The sequence below is a fragment of the Euphorbia lathyris genome, chromosome 1 (genome assembly GCF_963576675.1).
Source record: "Euphorbia lathyris chromosome 1, ddEupLath1.1, whole genome shotgun sequence".
Lineage (NCBI taxonomy): Eukaryota > Viridiplantae > Streptophyta > Magnoliopsida > Malpighiales > Euphorbiaceae > Euphorbia > Euphorbia lathyris.
This window is the reverse complement of record NC_088910.1, coordinates 46,058,222-46,071,438: the sequence shown is the minus strand read 5'-3', so window position 1 is coordinate 46,071,438 and position 13,217 is coordinate 46,058,222.

Here is a 13,217-nt window from a genome sequence, read left to right as displayed (position 1 = left end):
ACCAGATCCACTATGGAGTCTGAGTTTGTAGCCTTAGATAAATTAAAAGAAGAAGCCAATTGGCTACAAAACTTTTGAGAGGATACTCCTATATAGTCAAAACTTGTGCTCATAATTTGTATACATTGTGATAATCAAACAATGATTAGAAGAAAACAGAACATGGTGTATAACAGTAAAAATCACATATGTTATCAACATGACATCATTAGACAATCGATCTCAACGGGTGTGAACTCTATTAATTTTGTAGGATAAAATGATGATATCACGTATCTGCTAAACAAAGTGTTAACCGAAATCCAATTGAAAAGTCATTCAAAGGAATGAGACTAAAACCTATTAATATTTAAGGTTTTATACGAAGGAAAAACTAAGCTTGTTGATTGGAGATCATATGATCTAGGTTCAAAGGGACAACCTAATTGCATAAATCTTGTGAGGTCACTATAAAGGTCAACCCCAGTTCATTGCTATGATGTAAATAGTAACGTAAAACAAGAAAGATTAAGGTATGCTTTTAACGATTCTTTGTGTGTCAGAACTCTAAGCAAAAGAAATCATCTATGTGAGAGTGAAGTTTGGTCGCTCCAAAGGAGACTAATGAGCCTTGGTTCTCTAAAACTCTTACAGAACCAGGAGATATTCATGATCATAACAAACATAGAAAATCAAAAATTATGTTGTGTTGGTACTTATGTGAAGTATATTATCATTTACACAAATGAAAATAATAGTTCAATGACATCAAAGTAAATATATTTCATTCAAAGGTCATTGTCAACCCATTCTATGTAAATATCGAATGTAAAAAGTTATCACATCGTTTACAATTTTATTTGTGTAGGGAATAGTTGGATAAAAATAAATAAAAAAATTATTTTAACTTTAATTTAAAAGAAAAATAAAAAACGGTTATAACTATTGATAAGTTGTAATCCAAATACTGCAACACTTCAAAAGCGTTGCTTTTGTATGGAAAACCGCTGCCTTTGCCATTTGGCAGTTGGAATCCAAACAAATGCAACCATTCACAAGTGTTGCCATTGTCTAGAAGTTAATCCCAAAATCGCAACACTTTAAAAATGTTGCTTTCATCCATATAATTGGTTGTTTGATTTTCTTTTTGTGGGTTACAGATACATAGTCAATCTTTTCGGTTTTTTCTTACAACATTCTTTAAGTTCAATTAAAGAATAATGCACTGCAATTTTAGTTTTGCCCCTCTGTTTTTTTTTTTTGTAAGAAAGGAAAAGAAAAAACAAAAAAGAAAAAACCCCACAAACTAATTCGGGATTAGCCTAGGAAAGCTAACCCCCACCATATCATCCGAAAGCAACAAAAAAAGGAAGTCAGGAGGAGAAGAGAAAGTTGAGACTCCCAACGTCCTCGCATGGCCCTCAGCTGCAAGGCGGTCTGCCACCCTATTCTGCTCCCTGAATACATGATCAAAGTTGATGGTATCGAAGGAAGAACACAATCTTTTGATCTCTTTAACTAAGTTTTGGCTACCTAAACCCATAGCCTTATTATCAGATATCATTTTGACCGCTTCAAGGTTGTCAGATTCCACTAGCAGTCTTCTCAAACCCAGATTTTTGGCAAGCCTAAGCCCAGAGAAGATCCCCCAGAGCTCAACAGTGAAGGAAGAACCCACCCCCAGATTCTGAGCAAAGCCAGACACCCAAGTACCACCAGCATCTCTCAAAACCCCTCCAGCCGCAATTTTGCCGTCCACAAGACACGGGCCATCAGTATTTAACTTCACAATCCCTTCACCCGGTCTACTCCATCCAAATAGATGCTCAACAGTTCTCTGGCTAGTACTAGATAAATTATCCTCCTTGAAGCTATTAATAATAGTATTAATTTCCTTAGAGAAGTAATCAACTGTTTAATATGTATTCCGATGATAATTTCTACGGATGGTTTAAGTTTCATATTTTTGTTGTATCCTAAGAAATGATAGTTATACTGCAGTTAAATTTATCTTAAAAAACTGATATTTTTAATTAATAATATTTTTGTTTTATTTTATTCATCTTTCGTTTTTTTTTGATAATGAATAATCGAATTTTATATATCAGAAAGTAGAACCGTACAGATACAGGGGGAGGGTGAGAAATCCAAACCATCCAATCTGCCTGACTATTCATCTTTCGTTTATTTGTTGGACTAATATTGCTAATAGACATTATTAATTATAGTATTCTTGAATTAATAATTAATTTTAGCAAAATTTCTAAACAAAATTAACTCGTTATTTTTTGTGTGACAATATTAACTTGTATTTTATGATTGGCCTAATACATCACAAACTCTTTGAACTTTCCATAAAAGTACTGAACTTTGTTAGTGTCTCACCAGCTCCCTAAACTTGTTTATTTCGTATCACCAGCTTTCTAAACTTGTCCATAAAATAGATTAGCTTCTTAAACTTTGCAAGTGTTTCACCAGCTCTCTAAACTTGCTTATTCCGTAACAACTAAATACAAAAACCATAATACTAACTATCGATCTTCATCCATTTGATCTCTAAAAAATGCAATATTAAGTCTTATAATAGGCTCATAGGTATGAGAAGAGAAAAAATTACCTCTTGAATAGATGAAGATGTATTTTAGAATTTAGGTTTAATAAGTTTTTATATTTAATTGTTACGAAACAAGTAAGTTTAGAGAGATAGTGAGACACTTGTAAAATTCAAGGAGCTAATCTATTTTTATGGACAAATTTAGAAAGCTGGTGATACAAAATAAACAAATTTAGAGAACTGGTGAGATACGCTAGCTAATGATGTATTAAAGTCTATGATCAATTTAGGGTTTTACTATTCATCGCCCCTATTTTACTTACCACCGCCTCCTGTTTGACATTTTTGCCCTTTTCATTTTTCATTCAAAAAAGTGAAATTCTCTCAACCGCGAAGAACAAAACGAAGAAAAATCATGCCTCCAAAACAAGGAAAAATAATTGAACATCTAAGTTTCGTATTTACTAATAATCTGAAATTTAACGAATTTAACTTGAAACGAATTTTTTTTCCGTTGAATTTGCTCTAAACGGGTAGCCCATACGGTCCGGTCCATGGACCAGTAGGATGAACTACCCGTTTTGCCTAGGTAGAAACGGGTAGGCTACCCGTTTTTACCTAGGGAAAAACGGGTTTATTTATTTTTTTTTTTAATTATAATAAATATTAAAAATTGATTGGACGCTTCAATACGTATTTTTTATTTCCAATTTATCTATACGTTTTTTCTATCCAATCAATACATAATTTATCAATAATTAAATTTACGTTCTAAAAGATAAATAAATATAAATTAAGAAATAAAAATTAATTGCACTCGTTAATACGTATTTTTTTTTATTTCCAATCAATAATTTACATATACGTTTTTTCTATCCAGTCAATACATAATTTACGTATAATTAAATTTACGTTCTAAAAGGTAAATAAATATAATTTACCAAATAAAAATTAATTGGACACTTCAATACATATTTTTTTATTTCCAATCAATAATTTATCTATACGTTTTTTCTATCCAATCAATACATAATTTATCTATAATTAATATTTATTATAATTAAAATAAATAAATAAATAAACCCGTTTTCCTTTAGGGAAAACGGGTAGCCTACCCGTTTCTACCTAGATAAAAACGGGTAGCCTACCCGTTTTACCTAGGTAGAAACGGGTAGGCTATCCGTTTTGCCTAGGTAGAAACGGGTAGGCTACCCGTTTTTATCTAGGTAAAACGTCATCCTACCGATCCATGGACCGTACCGTATGGGCTACCCGTTTAGAGCAAATTCAACAGAAAAAAATTCGTTTCAAGTTAAATTCGTTAAATTTCAGATTATTGGTAAATACGAAACTTAGATGTTCAATTATTTTTCCTTGTTTTGGAGGCATGATTTTTCTTCGTTTTGTTCTTCGCGGTTGAGAGAATTTCACTTTTTTGAATGAAAAATGAAAAGGGCAAAAATGTCAAACAGAAGGCGACGGTAAGTAAAATATGGGCGACGAATAGCAATCCACTTAATTTATGTAGCATCAAGGTGACATTTGGGTGACGGCTTAATACATCATTTGCCCTCTGAACTTGTCCAAAAAGCTTGATTGGCCCCCTGAAGTTTCAAAGTGTTCCGATAGCCCTCTGAACTTGCATAAAATGTTCAGTTAGCCCCCTAAACTTGCGTAAAATGTAATCAATTGATCACCCGGTCGTAAAAAAATAGTTAAATGCGGAATATGTATTCCACGCATCTTAGAATGTTATTACATAATTAAAAAATATATTAAAAATGAAGTTATTGTTTGCTCAACTATACAACTTGTCTTCTCTAATATTAGAATTGTATACTCCGATTTTGGTCGTTTTACGTTTTTTAAGACTCGTGGAATATATATTCCGTATTTAACTTACTTTTTTACGACCGAGTGATCAATTGATTACATTTTACGCAAGTTTAGGAGGCTAACTGAACATTTTATGCAAGTTCAAGGGGCTATCGGAACACTTTAAAAGTTCAGGGGGCCAATCAAGCTTTTTGGACAAGTTCAGGGGGCAAATGATGTATTAAGCCTTTGGGTGACATAATTGAGACATGGAATATGATGATGTTTCCATTCAAAGCATTTTTGTGGATCCCATTAGTTTTAATTTACTGCTGTATATGTATTATATTATGTATGGTATACCAAATTTTCGTTCCATGTATTCTTTCTTTGGACGCTTCCCCTACTTGCACTTCATAATTACATTTACAAGTGTTTTCTTTACAACTAGCATGAAGAGCTGGTTAGAACTGCTGTTGCAGAAAGTTTGGAATGGCAGGATGCAGTGTCTTTGCGCAATAAGGAGAGTTCCCAAAAGGACAGTCAGATCATTGTGTGGGCTCGACCGGTGGAAGGATCCCTCGTATGCAACACTGATGCCGGAATTTTTCATGACGGGGGTATTGTTCATACGGTTTTATCATTCGTGATCATCAAGGATCCTGCATTTTTGCCTGTCACGGAGCTCTTGACGGCTTCTTCGATCCTGTACTGGCGGAGACAATTGCAGTTAAGGAGGCTTTATCATGGTTAAAGGGGAGTGGACTCAAGAACGTTGAGCTGAGATCGGATTGCTTAGTTGTAGTACAGGCAATCAACAACGGCCTTCAGGCCAATTCATATTTTTCTGATACTATTAGTGATTGTATTCATTTGATTCATGAGCTAGACAACGCGTCTATCTCGTTTGTTAAACGTTCAGCGAACTGTGCAGCTCATAGTCTAGCTAGAGCGGTCAGTTCTTCGTCTGTTCGTGGGGAGTGGCATTGCATTCCGCCTTTTTTGTACTCTATTCTTTTTGCTGATTTTAGCCAGTAAAGTATTCTTTTAGTCAAAAAAAAAAAAAACTAGCATGAAACCCGTGCATTGCATGGGATGCCTTATAATATTTTGGTAAAAAAAAAGCAAGCGATGATTTAAAATTATAGTGATCAATAAATTTTAAATTTATAGAAAAAAATTTACATATTATAATTCTGATTTGGTTTGGCTTAAAACCAAGAAGCAACCAAAAGACCAAAATATAATAAAATCTCACCTTAAAACCGCATGGACTTTTCGTGTTAAAATTTTGGTTTGGCTTCCTCAATTAGAGTTCATGTGCAGTGCAGAAGCAACCAAAAGACCAAACATTGATACTTAGAATTCTAATCATAATATGACAAATAACAACTTCATTCAATATCGAGTATATATATATATGCACCTGTTTTATACATATACAATTAAATACTGTAAGTGACCAAAAAGCTTAAATATGCACCTTCTAAACACATCTGAAAGATCAATTCACATATTGTGAAGTGCAATGACGATATCATTTCCCAAAATAAAGAAAAAATAAATGAAATTCCAAAATCAGTAGCATTGAAAGCAGAAATGAATGAGAAAATGCATTAGACAGGAAATCTCACATGTAGCATGAAGACGCAAAATCAAAACAGACCAGTGTTGCAAAATTGAATTGGAAATTAGAAATTCATATTAGAGAGAAGGAAGTAGCATGTAAAATTGAATCATAACAAAACATCAAATGATATGAAATCAACACTAGAAATTAGATTTGAGATCAATATACCTGCCAAAATCTTCATGTGCAGAGTCTAGTTTTTGTCCAAAGATAAATTTTCACCCTTACAACGCCAAAGTAAATCTCACTTTGTTTTCCAATGTCACTGCCCCCGTTCCAAGTTCAGAAAGCTTTAATTTCTGCAAAAAAAAAAAACATCACATAATTAAGAACATGCTCTTCAATCGAAGGTACGAAGAAACTGCTAAAAGGCTCTAATACGAAATGGAAGAAATTAGAAGAGAAGAGAAAATTTTCAATAGAAAGAGGAAGTAATGGAAATAGAAAATTATCTTGCATTTCACCAGTAAAAGGAAACCATATTTTAATCTACTAAATGTCAAATAATATACCCGTGAAAAGGAAAAACAAAATGAAAGAGAAGCAAGCACTAAAAGATCCACCATGAATGAGCACTAAGCTACTGTAAAAAAGAGATGAGACGAACGTTGAGATTTTAAGTAATGGAGAATCAAAGCGAAAGGATAAATGAAAAGAGAAAAGAGAATAGATTTCTTACCAAAAATCAAAAGAAAACATCTTTAGCCCAACATCAGATCTGAATCAGAATAAGAAAGGAAGAAGGTGAGCCTCTTACGAACACCATAATCGGTGGAAGAGTGGAAATCCACCGCCAATTCTGTCACCTACGGCAAAGATTTGAAGCCACCGTTGATGGGAGGAAGCTTAATGCCGGAAAGCTTAAGGGTGGCGGAATGTGAAGAGTTCAGTTCAACCATAGGAGATGAAGTCTCATTTCATAAAGAGATAAGAAGTTGGGCTTAGAGAAAACATTAAGAAGGAATGTAAATGAGAAGATGAAAGAGGGGACGGTTACATAGTGTGAAAACCGTAGCAGTTTCCATCGTGGGAAGAAAAGAGCGTTGGGTTTTTTTTAATAAAATAATTAACAGGCTGCTTTAGAAAATTGACATGTCAACAAAAAATTCTAAAATTACGCCACATCAGCAACCATAGTATCCAGCTTTTAATATATTAACAGATATTCATTAATTACCCAATCAGATAAAAATATATTTAACATTTTTATTTTGTATAACCATTCTTTTGTATTAATCCTTGAAGGTGGTCACATTCAATCATTAGTTTTTCACCTTGTTCATGCTTCAACGGACACACTCGTTGATACTAGGGTGTTAAAAGAAAAAACGCTCAAACCCGTTATCAGAACCAAAAACTAAAAAAAAATGTAAATTGGAAAATTTGAATAACCGAACTGATAGTTATTGATATCAAGCAAATATAACTTTGTTATGTGATACTGATAGAAGCCCGAATCAACTTTTAAAGATATAAAATATGTGGTGTCTCCTCAATAAAATACAGCAATACGACTGCGTATAGAGAAACTTGATTCAGGAAGTCTCACTAGACCTCAAGGATCCAGTCGTTGTCATAATCACGTTCGATTCCGAGAATCACTGACTTAGTAGACTTAGGAAACACGTGGCTCACCCTGCTCCACAATCTATAACCGTCTTCTATGACTCAACATCAGTATAGATAGAGTAAGCTTAGCTCAAGGTACACAAATTTATTCATTCTATTATAACTTCATAAATTCTATAGTTGTTTCTCACGAGAGGAGGGGGTGATAAAAATGAAGCAGGTGAGTCATTCATGAAGGAACTAGCTTGTTAGAGTTAGTTACTAGAGGTACAAAAATTGACAATCGTAAGTTGTATAGTTGTCATGACTATTTTGTATAAATACCTATCTACTCTGTTTTTCAATAAGAAAGAATACGATTTTATTTTGTCTTCTCTAAAAGTTTGTTAGCATATCGTTAACTTGAAGAATGCACATAACTATTTATTTTAACCAATAGATTTAAGTACAAATGACATTTTCGTGGAAATCTAGTGTGAAATCCCATGATTCGAAGAAAAAAGAGGGGTAAAATGACACTAATCAACGCTCTAATTAAAGATTCCAGTAGATTAGTGTCACTTGGATTTTGAGTTTGTGAGTGAAAGAGAGATCTTACAGTTTTATCTGTTAAAAAATTATAACCGTTTTATAGTAGAGATTTAAGTGGTCTAATGGTCCAATGGTTTTTACTCTTGTTGAAGAGGTTTTTCACGATAAAATTCTTGTGTGCCTTTTTCTTTTTTCTCTATTATTTCTTTATGATGATATTGTTATTTGTTTTGGCCCCAACAAAGTGGTATCAGAGCGTATTTTCAGCCTAGGGAAGATGTAACGTCCAAAAAAAAGGAATAATAATAATAAAACAGTTATATAATTGATTAGGACTAACTATTAATTAGGACGGTAAGATATGGTTGATGTAAATAAATTAACAATGATATTAATTAAGTGGGCTAAACTAAATATTTTTTTTTTGGAACTGGGCTTAATTGTTATATATGGTATTCATTATTTACGGATAGATCAACAACCCATCCCAATAGAAACCAATTAGAAGAAAAAAAACATAAGAAAGAAAAAGAAAAAAAAAAGAGAAAGGAAGAAAAAAAAACCCTATTCGACTATCATCTTCTGCAGCAACCGTCAATCATCCATCAGGTGATACCGAAGAAGTAGACATTTAACGGTCGGTCGAGACTTAGTGTTTCATTGGGTTACGTGGATTTCCAAGTAAGTGATGGTTGATATATATTTGTTTGATTGTTGTGTCTACTTATGTTTTAACAAGCAATTGTCTTTTATGAATACAATTGACGAGAAATCGAGATGATTATGATATGCGTTATGCAAATTGATTGTCTGAGATCTTATGACATTGGGTTGAGTTGGAATTATGGATGCTATGGACACGAGTAATGATGTTGCACTTGATTTTTCTGATATTGGATGTGTTATGAGATAAACATGACAAATCGAGAATAATGGTTAATTAATAGCTTGTCATAGTGGATTTATACGCAATGGTCAATTTTATGCTGTTGGTATTTATGGTTCAGTTGAGATATGATTTGCTAGGCACTTGTCCTTATGGCTAGTGTCGGAGTATCTCGGGATGTAGGAGATATTCTGTGCTGTTTTTGCTACGCACTGGGGAGGTGCGGGGATACCTGACGGAAAGGTATCCTGTGCTGTTGATATATAATATGGCGAGATTATGATTGAGATTTTGATAGTGATTTGACCGGTGAACCATTGGGTATACTTCTACTTGGCAAGCGGGGCCCTTAACAAATAAATTAATATAAAAGAACGTATGAAATTATAGTACGAGTCATGAGAAGTTATTTATGTGATATTTTATTGTTTTGTATTTATATTCAACTATAAAATGTTTTGGTGACTTATATGTTGCATGTGATAAATATATATTAGCTATCACCTTATTGAGTAGGCAGCTCATCCCTTGCCACCTATTTTTTTTCAGGAGATAAAATTTAGCGGTTCGATTCTTTCTTCTCCAGTTTTTCAGTTCCTATTGACCGTGTTAAGTGAACCAGCAGCTTTGGAATTTATTTTAGATTTAAATTATAGCTTTGGAGTATAGTATGTGCTTAATCAGTTTGGGATAATTTATTTTGAAGTTTATTCGTAAATTTTTGACTTTAGAATTTAATGTTTAAGCTATGAGTTTTGACTAGTATTGACGCATTTATATGTTTCGTTGAGTAATAAATGGCTTTTGAGAATCGGGTGTTACAGAAGATAATAGAGCAAGAGCATTAGCCGAGTTGTAGAGAAGATGTCCTCTACAACTTTCAAGTATGAGGTTCCGCTCTTTGATAGAAAGAGCAATTTCACGTTGTGGCAGAGCACGATTCAAGACTATTTGGTGCAACAGGGTCTTGATGTCGCACTAGAAGATGAGAAGCCTAGCAAGCAGTATGAAAGATGGAGATTTAGTACAATCTAGAGGAAGGTTGTCCGCACTATTAGTATAGCTCTTGCTCTCCAAACTTAAAAATATCGTGTTCAAGGAGAAATATCCTAAAGATTTATGAAAGAAGTTGGAGAACAATTATTTGTTGAAGTCGTTGGCTACTCGGTGGTGTTTGAAGATGGATCTGTACACACTTAGAATGGATGAATGAGGTAACATTCTTCACCATATTAATAATTTTAATCAATTGGGTTGTCATCTATTGAGTTCAAGAGAGAAGATTGAGGATGAATAGCAGTCATTGCTCTTATCAGCATCATTGCCTATAGGCGATGCTGATAAGGATCGCTAGGAAGAATTTGCATATGACGTGATCCTCTTTGGAGTAGAAGTTAATCGTGCTCATGAACGTGGCGCAATGTTCGTTGGGGTCATTGACTCCTATGTAGGATGAGAGATAGGGGGTTGTCCAGTTTTAGGGGAAGCCAGCTTCTATGATTCATTCGACGTGAGGGGTTTTATTGGATGTGATCCTCCCTTCATAGCGTCGCCCAAGACTTTTTTTATCATGGAATCGTTGGAGCTTGGCCTATAAATCTTCTCTCTGTTCAGATGGTTCTTTAGGCTTTTGGGGAATGCTTGACGTTAGGGGAGGGGGTTGATCTCCCGCAAGGAGGGTATCCGTGGCTCTTGTTTTGCTCGTTTTCATGGGGGCATCCTCTTGTTGATGATGTGTTTTGGCCTAGAAAAGCTCTCATATCTTCTGATTGTCCTCCCGCATAGCCTTTTGGGTGGCCATCATTTGTTGCTGCGTCTCGGCTTGCCATACTTGGGTTGCCTGGAATTCTCTTAGCATTTTCATTAGCCTTATCGTTGGATCGTGAGACTCATCCTCAAAGTTTGTTTCCACAGCTACCCTTCCTCAAAGTTGAGGATTATTGTCGTTGCTTCAACCCTTTGCTTTTCTGGTTGGCTGGTGCCAACCGTTTCTTTAGTGGGACTTGGTCCTGTTGGTGGAGGCGTTCTTACCATGTTGTTATGTCCATACTTCTCAGTGGATTCGGAGGAATTTTAAGTGGTTCTTTTCCATGATCACCACACAAAATGATGAGAAGTTGAGATTGATGAGCCATTTGTTAAACTGGTCCTTGGTACCTGCGCTTGGAGCTGTTCTTGAAAAATACTCTGATGGTCAAGTTAGTGATGAGTACAAATAATGTGATAATATATGTAGAGAGGGAGAGTAAAAAAAAGAAAGATTGAATCCTTTATCACGTGGTGTGATCCCATTATTTATAGGTTTAGCTTGTAGGGCGCACAAAGTCCTCAATACCCTTAATACAGTAGGATGAGCCTTTAACATCTTTGACCACGTGTGTGAAAGGTAAAAAGATCTAACAACAACAAGATCCCGCGTGTGGGAAGCCTATATAGGCTTTTTAGTCCATCTGTTTCATTATTTTGTAACAGTAAAACAACGTTAAACATTTTTAGAGCAAATCGGGTTAGTTAGGTTAATTAAAGGTTAAGAAGTAAGAAAAAATGAATACCATGTAACATGAAATTAATACACGTAAGGCTTACCTGATCGATAGTTGAATTAACTAAGCTTTTTAATTAATTAAAAAATATATATATATTGTGTGAGAATTTAAACTAAAAACATATTCAAAGTTATTTTATTAGTATAGAGTACAAAAATAAGTTATTTTATTTATATAAATTTCGTAATTATTATTATTATTACTCTTGTTTTTAAAGGGATAGTTATATTGCATCTTTTTTTTCAACTCTCAAAATCAAAACCATAAACATTCAAATCAAAACAACCTAGTTTATCTTCTTTTTTTTAATAATTCTAATCATGTCTATTTCTTTTTCATATTAGTTATGCATTTTTTAAACATATTAGTTATGCACAAAACATAAAATTTGAATTTTGAAAAAGATACAACCCCAGTTTTTTGTTGAAATTTTTCATTAACATTTTATTTGATAATATTTTAATATACTTTATTAAAAATATTGATCAAATATAATTTTACATTTATATTTAAATATTAACTGTTTCTCAAATTATATCACAATGTTCATAATATATATTTTAAATAAAACATTGTTAAAGTTATAATTTAATGTGGTGTCTTATATTTCCAGTCCAAGCTATCGTTTGGTTTATAGTGTTTTAATTGATGATTGTAAGAGTTTGATTAATGAATGTACTAATGTGAAAGTTAGTTTTACATGACGTTATGCGAATGAAGTTGCAAATGCTTTAACAGGAGTGAGTCATTCTTTGTCGGAATCGATGGAGTGGATTACTAGTCCTCCTAGCTTTATTTACTTTGTTGTGTATGTTGATTCTCATTTATCTTAATTTTTTTTTTTTTTTTTGAATGAAGGCCTTAAAATTGGGCCCTAAAGTATAACCCAAAACTCAATTGGGTATCAATATCTCTAATTTCCACCCAACCCAACTCAACAATTAGCTCGAACTTTGTCCAGACGGCGTCACTTACTCTAATGGGCCCATTACTAACAATAAGAACGTCATGAAGTTAAAGCTTCAACAAAAGGGCCTTCTTTTTTAGTAACAATTGGACATATGTGTGCATTGATGAAATTCACTAATTGGACTACAAATTTTAAAGGTGTAAAAGCAAAATCTTCCATCTACAAATCATATCAGAAATGATAATTCATTTAAAATAAAAGAAATATGCATAAGAATTGTGGAAAAAAGGTATACAAGAATTTAGCGTGAAAATTCACGAGATTCTTAGACCACTTAAATCTCCGCTATAAAACGGTTACAAGTTAAACCTCGCATACTCACAAACAAAAAACTCAAGTTAAACCTCTCTAGTTAACTAGCATTTAGATTGCTACAAATTAACCTAAAAGTCTAAAACCTATTTATAAGAAAACACCTTTTGAGAATTCCATTTTTTTAGAATGTGGGATTTGGAAGATATCCCAATAAATTCTTCCGAGACTCAAAACCATACATATTTCGATAGCTTCAGAAAACCAACTCTCTTTGCAATCTTCTTTTTCTTTGTTTTGCTAAGGGAATATCCATCTACATAATAAATGTTTTTTTCTTTTTTCATATCTTGCAATATCAAGCTAGCACCATTGAACACCTTACGGAAGTTGTTGGTATTAATGTAAATATACCCACGAGAAGCTAATTCACCCAACGAAATTATGTTGGCTTTAGCACTAGGTACAAACTTCACATTATCAAA